This window comes from Corythoichthys intestinalis, chromosome 10, assembly GCF_030265065.1.
Source record: "Corythoichthys intestinalis isolate RoL2023-P3 chromosome 10, ASM3026506v1, whole genome shotgun sequence".
Classification (NCBI taxonomy): Eukaryota; Metazoa; Chordata; class Actinopteri; order Syngnathiformes; family Syngnathidae; genus Corythoichthys; species Corythoichthys intestinalis.
Window position 1 is genome coordinate 58,229,728 of NC_080404.1, and position 15,530 is coordinate 58,245,257.

General features: G+C 44.0%; 1 protein-coding gene across 5 annotated transcripts in view; it reads left to right on the forward strand.

Moving 5' to 3' along the window:
- fam83ha (family with sequence similarity 83 member Ha) overlaps positions 1-15,530 on the forward strand; it is a 52,625-nt gene that overhangs the window by 27,004 nt on the left and 10,091 nt on the right. The window contains exons 7-8 of one of the 5 annotated variants that reach the window (XM_057848152.1): positions 2,906-3,051; positions 3,903-4,073. The gene's annotated coding sequence lies outside the window, so the exon portion shown is untranslated. Of the gene's footprint in view, positions 1-2,905; positions 4,074-6,265; positions 6,549-15,530 lie in introns of those variants that run through there. The other 4 variants (XM_057848151.1, XM_057848150.1, XM_057848149.1 and 1 more) reach the window with 4 other exon arrangements.

A 15,530-nucleotide genomic window follows, 5' to 3' on the forward strand; every position in this document is an offset into this window, starting at 1 on the left:
AAACATGATGTCAAGAGTTCAGCGCAGAATACTCATAGAGGTCAAAAAGAACCCTAGAGTGTCTGCTAAAGACTTATAGAAATCACTGGCACAGTCCAATATCTCAACTTTATGTAAAACTTTGGTGTTCATAGGAGGACACCATCGAGGAAGCCACTGCTCTCTAAAATAAAACATTGTTGCTCGTTTAATATTTGCAAAAAGGCACTTGGACACTCCACAGACGTTTTGGCAAAATATTTTTGGACTGATGAAACCAAAGCTGAATTGTCATGTGTGGAGGAAAAATGGAACAGCTCACCGACATCAACACCTCATCCCACTGTGAAGCATGGTGGAGCAAGCATCATGATTCGGGGCTGTTTTGCTGCCTCAGGGCCTGGACAACTTGCAATCATTAATGGAAGAATGAATTCAAAAGTTTTGCAGGAAAACCTCAGGCCGTCTGCCAGACAGTTGAAGCTAAAAGAGGATGGATGCTGCAACAAGATAATGATGTAAATCAACTTCAGAATAGTTTCAGAACTACAAAATACACGTTCTGGAGTGGGCAAGTCAAAGTCCAGACTTGAACTCCATTAAGATGCTGTGGCATGACCTAAAGACAGTGATTCATGCCAGACATCCCAGGGATCTGACTGAATTACAGCAGTTTTGTAGAGAAGAATCGTCCTGATCGATGTGCCAGACTGATCTGCAGCTACAAGAAGCACCTGGTTGAAGTTATTGCTGTCAAAGGGAGGACCACAAAATATTCAATGTGATGGTTCACTTACTTATTTTTCCCCCTTCTGTCATTGTTTGCAGACTATCCTAATTAAAATATGAAAACCTATAAATGTTTGGGGGGTTTTAGTTAAAGCAGGCACTGTTTTTTCATCTGTGTGATTTTGACAAAGATCAGATCACATTTGATGGTGATTTTATGCAGAAATGTGAGAAATTCCAAGAGGTTCAGATACGTTTTCATACCACTGTAGTCCTCGGGTTATGACGTAATCGACCTATGCACTTTCGACTTTACAAGGCCAGAGTCTCGTTCGCCATTTTTTTCTCCAGTCTCATGTCTCTCTGCTAGCTTGAGAACACCTCTGGATCCCACCAGAGGAGCTGCTGGGATGGGTTAGAATGGGCTTCCCTGCTAACGGTGCTGCCCCTGCGACCTGACCCCGAATTAAGCGCTAGATAATGGATGGACGCATGTTTGAAGGTCCAGGAAAAATATGCAATGGGGCAAATAAGTATTTAGTCAACCACTAATTGTGCAAGTTCTCCCACTTGAAAATATGAGAGAGGCATGTAATTGTTAACATGGGTAAACTTCAACTATGACGGACAGAATGTGGAAAAAAAAAATCAGAAAATCACATTGTTTGATTTTTAAAGAATTTATTTGCAAATCATGGTGGAAAATAAGTATTTGGTCGATACCAAAAGTTCATCTCAATACTTTGTTATGTACCCTTTGTTGGCAATAACGGAGGCCAAACGTTTTCTGTAACTCTTCACAAGCTTTTCACACACTGTTGCTGGTATTTTGGCCCATTCCTCCATGCAGATCTCCTCTAGAGCAGTGATGATTTGGGGCTGTCGTTGAGCAACACGGACTTTCGACTCCCTCCGCAGATTTTCTATGTGGTTGAGATCTGGAGACTGGCTAGGCCACTCCAGGACCTTGAAATGCTTCTTACGAAGCCACTCCTTTGTTGCCCCGGCTGTGTGTTTGGGATCATTGTCATGCTGAAAGACCCAGCCACGTCTTATCTTCAACACCCTTGCTGATGGAAGGAGATTTTCACTCAAAATCTCTCCATACATGGCCCCATTCATTCTTTCCTTTACACAGATCAGTCGTCCTGGTCCCTTTGCAGAAAAACAGCCCCAAAGCATGATGTTTCCACCCCCATGCTTCACAGTGGGTATTGTGTTCTTCTGATGCAATTCAGTATCCTTTATCCTCCAAACATGAGAACCTGTGTTTCTAACAAAAAGTTCTATTTTGGTTTTGTCTGACCATAACACATTCTCCCAGTCCTCTTCTGGATCATCCAAATGCTCTCTAGCAAACTGCAGATGGGCCTGGACGTGTACTGGCTTCAGCAGGGGGACACGTCTGACAGTGTACGATTTGAGTTCCTGGCGGCGCATTGTGTTACTGATAGTAGCCTTTGTTACTGTAGTTCCAACTCTCTGTAGGTCATTCACTAGGTCCCCTTGTGTGGTTCTGGGATTTTTGTTCTTATCATTTTGACGCCAAGGGGTGAGATCTTGCATGGAGCCCCAGATCGAGGGAGATTATCAGTGGTCTTGTATGTCTTCCATTTCCTAATAATTGCTCCCACAGTTGATTTCTTTACACCAAAAGTTTTACCTAGTGCAGATTCAGTCTTCCCAGCCTTGTGCAGCTTTATAATTTTGTCTCTGGTGCAGGGGTCGCGTTAACCGAATATTTTTCGTCGTTGACCGGTTTTTTAAAACGGTGACGGAAAAAACTGAAGTCCGTCCGTCATTTTGACAGCTTGCAATTCACACCCCAGACCACAGGGTGGCGAGTGAGCATATTAATTAGCTATTGTCTCTCTTAATGCATGACGTCGTTGGCTATTCTGTCAGAATATTGTAGCGTCACCGGGGTCTGGCGGCGGCACCGTGATTGACACATCAACGCAAGGTTCTTATTGGTGCACCCGGTGTGCCAGCGCGTCATCCAATTGGTGGACCTGTGTATAGACCCCAATCACATGACGTCACAACTCCGCCCCCCTGACTGGAGCCGCCATATTTTCCGTCAGCTCGTCGTGTTTACACATTACCGCTGCGTACATGCCTCCTATTACGACGTGTTTTTCTGCTCGTTAACATTAATAATCAAAATGGTGAAGGCGTGTGTGGCGGTTGGTTGCAGTAACAGAGAAGATAGACTGAGAGACTTGAAGTTCTACCGTATTCTGAGAGACCCGAAGAGGAGAGCGAGATGGACTGCTGTAATTCGACAAGAAGTCTGGGCACCAAACGATCACCACAGACTATGTAGTAGTCATTTTATATCTGGTAAGATGCATTTAATATATATTTAGAAGATTTTGGGCTGACAACCACAATTAAGATCATTGTGTGACGTTGGCGATTGGGGTCTATATAGTTGCCTCTTTTTCTTTGGGGGTGGAGTTGTTGTTTTGTTGGCGGTAAGCAGAGTAAAAAGAAGGAGAAAAATACCACAACTTCCGTGTCTTAATTTTTCGCCACCAAGCAAGCATTGCAATGTTAATTAAAAATGAATGAAAACTAAATACTATTGAACATGTCATCATTATCATTATAAAAATTTAAGTGACGGGTAAAAATAGATTATGAACGGATTTTTATGACCCTGTCAGTCAAAATGACAGACAACGAAAATGTCTAGCGCAACCTCTGCTCTGGTGTCCTTCGACAGCTCTTTGGTCTTGGCCATAGTGGAGTTTTGAGTGTGACTGACTGAGGTGGTGGACAGGTGTCTTTTATACCAATAATAAGTTAAAACAGGTGCCATTAATACGGGTAACGAGTGGAGCCTCGTTAAGACCTCGTTAGAAGAAGTTAGACCTCTTTGACAGCCAGAAGTCTTGCTTGTTTGTAGGTGACCAAATACTTATTTTCCACTCTAATTTGCAAATAAATTCTTTAAAAATCAAACAATGTGATTTTTTTCCCCCACATTGTCTCTCATGGTTGAGGTTTACACATGTTGATGACTACAGGCCTCTCTAAACTTTTCACTTAGGAGAACTTGCACAATTGGTGGTTGACTAACTACTTATTCGCCCCACTGTATCTGCCGATAGCTGACTAGCATATGTCGAAAGATAATCACCCGAGCAGTCAACAAAAATGCCTGTCAACGCTTTCTTTTGCCACTCGAGGTGATCGTGGGCCTGCTGAAGTTCTGGCCCAAGACCCACAGTCCCAAGGAGGTGATGTTCCTCAACGAGCTGGAGGAGATCCTTGACGTTATCGAGCCGGCCGAGTTCGTCAAAGTCCACCAGCCGCTCTTCCGGCAGTTGGCCAAGTGCGTGTCCAGCACTCACTTCCCGGTAAGGAGACGTAGCGCTTTGTCAGGGCGCGTGACCGTTCACTTGCCCGTGCACTCGCTCAGGTGGCCGAGCGCGCTCTCTACCACTAGAACAATGAGTACATTATGAGTTTGATCAGCAACAACGCAGCTAGCATCCTTCCCCTCATGTTACCCGCTCTCTACAAGAACTCCAAGAGCCACTGGAACAAGTAAGGCCCAAAAAAATGTTACCTGCCATCAAGGGCGGACTGGTTTACAGGGAAACTTGGGATTTTCCCGGTGGGCCCGTGGTCAAATGAGCGGACCCTAAAATTAGCGCACCCGCGTAATTTAAGCATTACGGTAAATGCGTAGCGGCCGAGCGGCAAGGTGGTTGACTTCAATGGGCTCGCGTTGTTCCGAACTCCTAAAAACACTCTCAACACCCTAAAATATATAACGCCACCATTGCCATCATTTAAAAATGAAATAGTCACCTGATCTTAAAAACGCTCCATCTACATGTGTGTTACGTCCGCTGTCAAGTCAATATGATATTATTTGATTCCCTTGAGGAACGGATCGATTTAGTAGATAGTAGGTAGATGTTCTCATTTTTGTGGTACTGAAAATCCACAATTTTGAATAAATTCTGGCCAAGGTTGGTGAATATTAGTAGTTGACATCTCTGACAACATTCATACTCAAAACTGTGCATTTTTACTGTACAAATATTGAGAAAATTTGAATTAGAAGTCCTACAATGTAGGACTGCATGCGGCATGTAGGACTGTGCTTAGGTTACAGTTCTCATTTTTGTGGTACTGTAAATCCACAGTTCTGAATAAGTTCCGGCCAAGGTTCGTGAATATTAGTAGGTGTCCTCTCTGGCTACTCACACACTCAAAACTATGCATTTTTACTGTACCAATATTTAGAAAATTTGAATTAAAAATCCTATATGTGGACTTTATTTTGGTTACAGTTCTCATTTTTGTGGCACTGTAAATCTACAATTCTGAATAGGTTCTGAATAAGGATGGTGAATGTTAATTGTGGACCTCTCTGACTACTCACATACTCAAAACTATGCATTTTTACTTTAACAAAATTAAGAAAATTTGAATTAAAAGTCCTACATGCATGCTTTGTTTGGGTTACAGTTCTCATGTTTGTGGTACTGTAAATCCACAGTTATGAATAACTTTTAGCCAAGATTGGGGAATATTGATAAAACTTTGAATTTTTACTGTACAAATATTGAGGAAATTTGGATTAGAAGTCCTACAATGTAGGACCTACATGCATGCTTTGCTTAGGTTACAGTTCTCATTTTTGTGGTACTGTAAATCCACAGTTCTGAATAAGTTCCGGCCAAGGTTCGTGAATATTAGTAGGTGGCCTCTCTGGCTACTCACACACTCAAAACTATGCATTTTTACTGTACCAATATTTAGAAAATTTGAATTAAAAATCCTATATGTGGACTTTATTTTGGTTACAGTTCTCATTTTTGTGGTACTGTAAATCTACAATTCTGAATAGGTTCTGAATAAGGATGGTGAATGTTAATTGTGGACCTCTCTGACTACTCACATACTCAAAACTATGCATTTTTACTTTACCAAAATTAAGAAAATTTGAATTAAAAGTCCTACATGCATGCTTTGTTTGGGTTCCAGTTGTCATGTTTGTGGTACTGTAAATCCACAGTTATGAATAACTTTTAGCCAAGTTTGGGGAATATTGATAAAACTTTGAATTTTTACTGTACAAATATTGAGGAAATTTGGATTAGAAGTCCTACAATGTAGGACCTACATGCATGCTTTGCTTAGGTTACAGTTCTCATTTTTGTGGTACTGTAAATCCACAGTCCTGAATAAGTTCCGGCCAAGGTTCGTGAATATTAGTAGGTGGCCTCTCTGGCTACTCACACACTCAAAACTATGCATTTTTACTGTACCAATATTTAGAAAATTTGAATTAAAAATCCTATATGTGGACTTTATTTTGGTTACAGTTCTCATTTTTGTGGTACTGTAAATCTACAACTCTGAATAGGTTCTGAATAAGGATGGTGAATGTTAATTGTGGACCTCTCTGACTACTCACATACTCAAAACTATGCATTTTTACTTTAACAAAATTAAGAAAATTTGAATTAAAAGTCCTACATGCATGCTTTGTTTGGGTTCCAGTTCTCATGTTTGTGGTACTGTAAATCCACAGTTATGAACAAGAGTGACAAACACAGGTGAGAAGCCGCTTCACTGTTGGCCAAAACGCCATTGATTTGCGGTCTCTGTCGAGAAAAACACCGGATAAAGGAGCGGGAAGAAATCTGGAACAAACTGGAAGAACTGGTCAGACAAAATCCTCAGGTGTGCAGTTTTAGTCTAGCTTTATTTTTCTGGATTTCATGTTTTTTCACATTTTTTAAAGTATTTATTTTCTACCTTTTATTACTGTTTTTTACTATTTTTTTTGCAGATTTTTCATGGTTTTTTTTTTTTTTTTTTTTTCCTGTGGTTTTTTTTTTTTTTTTTGGTCACATTTTTTTTTTCAAAGTTTTTCAACTTTTTTGCAGATTTATTCTAGTTTTATTATTCTGGATTTTGCAGGGGGATTTTTCAGTTTTTGTTGTTGCAGTTATATACAGTTACGCAATTTTATTCTGGCTTGATTTTTCTGGATTTCATGTTTTTTCAATTCAATTCAATTCAATTCAATTTTATTTGTATAGCCCTCAATCACAACAGAGGTCTCAAAGGACTTTACAGAGGCAATATGATACACAATTAGAAATGAAGCAACAAAGATGAATAGATACAGTTCAAGTCCTGGGTATCCCCTATCCTTAAGACCCTCCATGCCGGCAAGGAAAAACTCCAAAAACTCCAGAGTCAATTGGGAGAAAAATGAGAAACCTTGGGGAGTACCACAGTCAGGAGAGATCCACTCCCAGGACGGATAGACAGGAACCCCAGAACGGCTAATGGAAATTAGCAAGCGAAATTATAGTCCGTAAAAATACAGTGGAGTAAAGGAGCAAGAAGAGGTCCCTCTAGTCAGATGAGACGGGGGTAGCAGCGAGGACGTCTATCCAGCCAGGGGTCCGGACAGTCAGGAGGCTGCAGCTGAAAAATAGCCCCTCCCCAGAGGGGAGGGGGGAAAGGGGACACCGGGTGACTAGTGATGAAGAGACTAGACAACTAGATATTAACATTGGAAAATAGAAATAAAGTAAGACAAGTGGTAGGTAGAGTAAGAAAAGGAGATAGAACTCAGCGGCTGTACTGCCCCCCAGCATTATAGCTTCTAGTGCAACTTAAACTGTGAGTCTATTCCGACTTCAACTAGCCTAACTATAAGCTTTGTCGAATAGGAACGTTTTTAATCTAATCTTAAATGTGCAAACTGTCTCGGCTTCTTTAATACTAGCTGGAAGCTGATTCCATAAAACAGGGGCTTGGTGGCTAAAGGCTCTAGCTCCGACAGTACTTTTATGAACCCTGGGAACTACCAGTAGACCTGCATTCTGAGATCGGAGTGTTCTGTTGGGGCGGTATGGAACCAGAGCATCGGTGAGATAAGATGGCCCCAACCCATTAATGGTCTTAAATGTAAGAAGGAGTATTTTAAATTTAATTCTAAACTCGACTGGAAGCCAGTGAAGTGCCTGGAGCACAGGGGTGATGTGCTCTCTTCTATTGGTTCCTGTTAAAAGTCTTGCTGCTGCGTTTTGGACTAGCTGAAGACCTTTTAGAGAGCTTTTAGGACAAGCTGCAAGTAGGGAGTTACAGTAATCCAATCTCGATGTAACGAACGCGTGAATTAATTTTTCTGCATCGCTTTTAGATAAAATATTTCTAATTTTGGCGATGTTGCGCAGGTGAAAGAAAGCCGTTCTACAGGTTTGTTTAATTGTTTAATTTCACATTTACTAAGGTATTTTTTTCCTACCTTTTATGACAGTTTTTGAAATCTTTGTGCAGATTTTTTGTTATTTTTGTTGCAGTTTTTCAGATTTTTTTTTCTAGTTGTGTTTTCTGGATTTCTTGTTTTTTTTCAGGTTTTTTGAAGTTGTTTTTTTTTTTAACCTTTTTCATGGTTTTTCGACTCTTTGGAAGATTTTTTTGTGGTTTTGGCTGGGTTTTTTGTTTTTGTGTTTTTTGGGGGGAGGCATTTCATTTATGTTCACATTAAAAAAAAAAAAAAAAAAAAAAAACTACTATTCCAGTTTTTCGACTTTTTATGCTGTTATTTGGGGGGTTTTTGTTGTTGTTTTGTTGCAGTTTTTCCACAGTTATGCAAACTGGGGTGGCTCATTATTTTTATTCAGTTGCACCTGAGTATACATTCCAGGCTGGAAAAATATCCTAAGGTATTTCCAGAAGATTCCTGACTTTGTTTGACTTTAGAGTTGGGTTGTACCGATCATGTTTTTTTGCTCCCGATCCGATCCTGATCGTTTTAGTTTGAGTATCTGCCGATCCCGATATTTTCCAATCCGATTGCTTTTTTTTTTGCTCCCGATTCAATTCCAATCATTCCCGATAATTTTTCCCGATCATTTACATTTTGGCAATGCATTAGGAAAAAAATGAATAAAACTCAGACGAATATATACATTCAACATACAGTACATAAGTACTGTATTTGTTTATTATGACAATAAATCCTCAAGATGGCATTTACATTTTTAAAATTCTTTCTGTGAGAGGGATCCACCAATAGAAAGACTTTTAATTCTTAAAGGTTAAATATGACTTTGTATATTGTGACTAAATATTGCCATCTAGTGTATTTGTTGAGCTTTCAGTAAATGATACTGCAGCCATTTAACTTCTGCCCAAATGCATGATGGGAAGCGCAACCATGACTGTGCGTCGTGGTACCAATTGATATATCTTCTCTGCGTTGGGAAATAACATAGGGTGTCAAGTAAATGATCAACTACCACCTTTCTACCCCACATTTCCTTCCACGTTATTTTTAATTGCTGAGAGAGGTATCGGTCTTTGTCAGTCACATGCCCAAACTAGCTGACACGCCTCCATGCGCCATTTTGAGTGTACCACGGATGTAAACAAACCTGAACAGGAGTAGCTTCGACGCCACATTACTGCCTCCAACTTCATCGCTGGATATAAAAAACTCCCTCGTTTAAGGTATCAGTGCTTACATTTTGAAAACTATAAATCTCTCGAAGCTCACGGACATTTCACGAATGGCTGGATGCAGGATCTCTTCTCATTTCGACCGCAGGACTGCGAAAACAGCCGTCATCCTTGTTGCTCCTCTCAGAAACATGATACAGCTCTTACTTGAACACTCTTGAACTTGAATTGTACCTTGAATATCATCACATGACTAAAACAGGTTAAGGAACTGTCATAATAACATGCAAATTCATGTATATTGCACAATATATTGTTTCAGTGTTGACATTGCCATGCAAAGATGTGCACTTCTCTCAATGCAGGACTTGTCATGTGAAGTGGGACAAATTTACTTGAACACATTATTCTACAACTAGTGTTATTTGACTTGGTATGCACATATTTTATATTTCCTTGTATTGCTATTTTCTGTTTACCACTGTGCTGCTACTGTTTTGAGAATTTTAGTAAAACATCTAAAAAAGAAAAAAAAGTAAAACTGTCATGCTTCTTGTTTTGCTAGCAAACATCGTATTTCCTATAGTGTTAATCTCCACAACATCGTTTGAATGTAATTAATAAAGAAAAGTACTCTTCATTATCAAAACCAATACCAGTTCTTTATGTACTTAAGAGAGGCAAAGACTCGAGAAGACTTCAAAATTGTCATTGACATGCTTTATTAAACAGGTTTAGGTCATCTAAAAACGTATAAAACTTTGCTTGCACAGACATATTATTATTATTATCCAACAATGTGGCTTCTTCACCTTCACATGGAAGAATCATGTTTATGGTTTTGGTTCCTGTTAAGATCTTATACTTCTGACAAACATTTCTGATGAACTTTTCACCATGGATTCTCAGATGTGCTATTTTCCGAGTTTCCTCCACATCTTTAGCTGCTAACTGTCAGGACTGGACTCGAGGCAGGACTCAAATGCAGAGTTTTCTTGTTTAACAAAAATGTATTTATTTTACAATATGGTACAACAAAAGGTCACTCCACAGTGGGAGGCAAAAATCTCATCATCAACACAAAGTAACAAATTAACTCAGAAAAGCTGACAAAATATTCGCGATCAAAAGGCAGGTTCTTCAACAAAAATTCACTTCACAAGGAAGGCAAAAATACTATCAAACGCAAAGCAGCAAACAAACTCAAAAAGCCTTACTAAATTCTTCAGGACTAGGTTCACGTGGTAGCTTTGGCTGTGGACGATAGCAGGCTGGAATGACACGTCAGCGGACGAAGACACCCTGGCACAAAACAAAGGGGAGGCTGACTATATATACACACAGAAGGTAATGGGGAACAGGTGGAACTAATTGGTGATTAGGGAGCACATGAGGAAGGGCAAGTGCTCTGAAACAAGCAGGGGAAGACTTTCAAAATAAAGCAGGAAATAACCATGACACGACAAACCTCACCACGGTGTGACAGAACCCCCCCGTCTAGGACCGGCTACCAGACGGTCCAGGCAAGTTGGGATGGGCTCGGTGGAAGTCAGTGATAAGGCTGGGGTCCAAGATGAACCGAGACGGAACCCACTGCCTCTCTTCTGGACCATACCCCACCCAGTCCACAAGATACTGCCGACCCCGACCCCTGGAGCGCACCGCCAGCAGCCTCTTGACTTTGTACGTGGGACCCCCATCGATGACCACTGGAGGCGGAGGAGGAGGAACAGCCGGGACCATGGGACTCTCCACAACAGGCTTGATTCGGCTGACATGAAACGTGGGATGGACCCGGAGGGAGCGAGGCAGACGAAGACGGACAGCCGCAGGACCAACAAGCTTAGAGATCGGAAAAGGGCCCACAAAACGCGGCGCAAGCTTCTTGGACGGAACCTTGAGGGGCAGATCCTTAGCACTGAGCCAAACCCTCTGACCTTGTTGGTAGGGAGGTGCTGGATGCCTCCTGCGGTCTGCGGCTTTCTTGACCCTGTCCCCTTGGCGAAGAAGGACCTGCCGGGCGGCTGTCCAAATACGCCGACAACGGCGGATCATGGCATGAGCGGATGGCACAGACACTTCCTGTTCCTGGGCTACGAAGACAGGTGGCTCATAACCAAAAACACATTGGAATGGGGAAAATCCTGTGGCTGAAGTGGGCAAAGTGTTATGGGCATACTCTACCCAGACCAGGTGTTTGCTCCATGTTGTAGGATTCTGGGAAACGAGACACCGGAGGCCAGTCTCCAGCTGCTGGTTTAGGCGTTCGGTCTGGCCATTGGACTCTGGATGGTAGCCTGAGGTCAGGCTGGCCTTGGCCCCGATTAGGCAACAAAATTCCCTCCAGAAGCGGGAAACTAACTGAGGCCCCCGGTCAGAGACGATGTCCTTCGGGAAACCATGGACCTTGAAGACATGGTTGATCATGATTTCTGCAGTTTCTTTGGCTGTAGGGAGTGCAGGTAAGGCAATGAAGCGGGCCATTTTGGAAAAACGGTCCACCACTGTGAGGATTGTGGTATTCCCCTGGGAGACTGGGAGCCCCGTGACGAAGTCCATTGATATGTCGGCCCATGGCCTTGTGGGGATGGGCAACGGTTGCAGGAGGCCCATTCGTGATCTTGCAGAAGTCTTGTTTCTGGCACAGACCGAACATGCCCTGACGTATTCCCGGACCTCCAGTTCCATAGAAGGCCACCAGAACCTCCGGGAGATGGCGTGCATCGTTCGCCGTACTCCCGGATGACAGGAAAGCAGCGAAGTGTGGGCCCAGTGAATCACCTGGGGGCGCATGGCAACAGGAACGAAAAGTCGATTCTCGGGACACCCCCTAGGTGGTGGAGCCTCACCATTAGCTTGCTTGACCTCATTTTCTATCTGCCAGGTCACCGCTCCAACCACACAGGTCAGTGGAAGGATAGGTTCGGGAGCCTTGGCAACAGGCGCAGGGTCATAGAGCCGTGACAACGCGTCGGCCTTGGTGTTCTGGGACCCTGGCCTGTAAGAAAGGGAAAAAGAAAAACGATTAAAAAACAGCGCCTACCTGGCCTGGCGGGAATTGAGACGTTTGGCTGTGCGTAGATACTCTAGGTTCTTATGATCTGTCTAGACAATGAAGGGGTGCTCTGCCCCCTCCAGCCAGTGCCTCCACTCCTCCAGCGCAACTTTGACAGCCAGGAGCTCTCGATTGCCGACATCATAGTTGCGCTCTGCCTTGGACAGCCGCGGCGACAGGAAAGCGCAAGGATGCATCTTCCCATCTTGCTCGGAGCGTTGAGACAGGATGGCGCCAATGCCCTCGTTGGAAGCGTCCACCTCTACTACGAATTGTCGTTTGGGGTCTGGCATGGTCAGGATCGGTGCTGTAGTGAAGCGGGTCTTGAGGTCCTGGAAAGCGGCCTTCGCCTCTGATGTCCAGGCAAACCGCACCTTGGAGGAAGTAAGAGCATGCAATGGTGCCGCTATTGCGCTGAATCCTCTGATAAACCGCCTGTAGAAGTTTGCAAATCCAAGGAATTGCTGTAACTTCTTGCGGCTATCTGGAGTGGGCCATTCGACCACAGCGCTCACTTTAGCCGGGTCCATCTGCACACTTCCAGGGGCTACAATGAAGCCCAGGAAGGAGATGGTTGTGGCATGAAATTCACTTTTCTCTGCCTTGACGTAAAGATTATTTTCCAATAGTCGCTGCAAAACTGTTGCCACATGTCTCTTATGAGTGCGAAGGTCGGGTGAGTAAATGAGAATGTCATCTAGGTACACGTAGACAAAGTGATCTAAGAAGTCTCTTAATACATCATTGATCATTGCCTGAAAGACTGCTGGGGCATTGGTGAGCCCAAACAGCATAACTAAGTACTCATAATGACCACTAGGTGTGTTAAAACCCGTTTTCCATTCGTCCCCCTCCCTGATTCTAATAAGGTGGTATGCGTTACGAAGATCTAACTTTGTGAATATTGCCGCCTGTTGGAGTTGATCGAACACAGACGACATGAGAGGCAATGGATATCGGTTCTTGACAGTAATAGCATTTAGAGGGCTATAGTCAATACAAGGCCTTAACGACCCGTCTTTCTTGGCCACAAAAAAGAAACCAGCTCCAGCCGCGGAAGAAGAAGGACGAATAAGCCCGGCCTTTAGTGAAGTTTCTATATATTCCGTCATGGCTGCTTTCTCTGGACCGGAGACTGAGTAAAGGCGACCCCTGGGAATGGTGGAACCAGGTATCAGGTCTATGGCGCAGTCGTATGGTCTATGTGGTGGCAGTGACATGGCTTTGGATTTACTGAAAACTTCCTGAAGATGGTGGTAGCAAGAGGGCACAGCTCTCAAGTCGACCTCAGTGTCTGTGGCAACACTGAGAGAAACATTATTAACAGACGCGGCAGATGGCCCAGCTTCAGAGTGGAGCACACAATGTTTAGAACAGTCTTTTCCCCAACACAGAATTGCCCCTGACCCCCAGTCTATGTGGGGTCTGTGCCTGCACAGCCATGAGTGGCCCAGAATTAGCATCCGGGCTGGTGACTGAAAGAGATGGAAGGTTATGTGTTCTTTGTGACCATGAGTATAAAGTTCTACTGGTTCTGTAGAGTGTGTAATGGTGAACAGTTTCTCGCCATTCAGGGCTCTGGCTTCAAGAGGCTTGGCTAAGCGTACGGATTCAAGCCCCAAGTCTGCAAGCAAGCCCCAGTCCATTAAGTTCTCATCTGCCCCTGAATCAATGAGAGCCCTTAAGTCAGTAGTGGTTGCACGGTGGGTTACCTTAACTGGCGTGAAGGGTCGTGGAGCAAGCTCTGATGTTTTGGCTTGATTACCAGTCTTTGGTCTTTTGACTGGGCAGGAAGCAACGAGGTGACCCGATTCCCCGCAGTAGAAGCAACGGCCTTCTTGCTGTCGTCGCAGTCGCTCCTCTGGCGTCAACCGTGCCCGGCCGAGTTGCATGGGCTCAGTCTCTTCCACAGGGGGTAAAAGGTCCGCTTTGGACGACGAGTTGCGGTGCTCCAGCCACTGTTGCTCCCGGGATTGCGGTGACACCTCCCCTGTGGTTCGGCCCTTCTGCCGCTGCTGGAATTCATGAAGGCGGTTGTCCGTCCGCATGGCCAAGGCGATGAGGGAGTCCAGGTCAGACGGGAGGTCCAATGGCACCAGTCGCTCTTGGATGGGGACTGACAGCCCTTTCAGGAATACATCGTAGAGGGCAGTAGGGCACCACCCACTCTCTGCCGCTAATGTGCGAAATCGGATGGAATAATCAATGACTGTGCCATTGCCTTGCTTTATTGCGCTCAGCTCCCTTGCTCTTTCTCTTTCTGTGGAAACCGGGTCAAAAATTGTCATGAGGGCGGTTTTGAACTCCTCAAGAGAGTGGCACAGCAAGGAATTTCGGCCCCACTCAGCCATGGCCCATGTTCTTGCCCTGCCGGCCAGGTGGGAAATCATGAAGGCAATTTTGGATCGGTCTGTGGTAAATGCTTGGGGGGAATACTCAAAATGAATTGAGCAGTCAATCAGGAAATGTTTGCATTTCCCCGGCTCACCGGAGAACAGTTCCGGGGGGGCCAGCTTGGCCCCGGTCCCTAGGGCAGGAATTGCCGGGACTGCAACAGCCACAGGTGGGGTGGGCTCAGCTGATGGTCTGGTCGTCGAATGCAGGCTGCTGGTGAGGTCCTTAAGCTGGGGTATTAACCCAACCAGCTGAGCCGCCATGGCAGTCTGGAACTCCTCCTGTCGAGCAATACGGGTCTCTTGGGAACGCATGGCTGCAGACAGCTGGTTAAACTCTGCTGAGTCCATACTGGCCAGAGTGTACTGTCAGGACTGGACTCGAGGCAGGACTCAAATGCAGAGTTTTCTTGTTTAACAAAAATGTATTTATTTTACAATATGGCACAACAAAAGGTCACTCCACAGTGGGAGGCAAAAATCTCATCATCAACACAAAGTAACAAATTAACTCAGAAAAGCTGACAAAATATTCGCGATCAAAAGGCAGGTTCTTCAACAAAAATTCACTTCACAAGGAAGGCAAAAATACTATCAAACGCAAAGCAGCAAACAAACTCAAAAAGCCTTACTAAATTCTTCAGGACTAGGTTCACGTGGTAGCTTTGGCTGTGGACGATAGCAGGCTGGAATGACACGTCAGCGGACGAAGACACCCTGGCACAAAACAAAGGGGAGGCTGACTATATATACACACAGAAGGTAATGGGGAACAGGTGGAACTAATTGGTGATTAGGGAGCACATGAGGAAGGGCAAGTGCTCTGAAACAAGCAGGGGAAGACTTTCAAAATAAAGCAGGAAATAACCATGACACGACAAACCTCACCACGGTGTGACACTAACTGACAGCTACCTTTTGTAAAT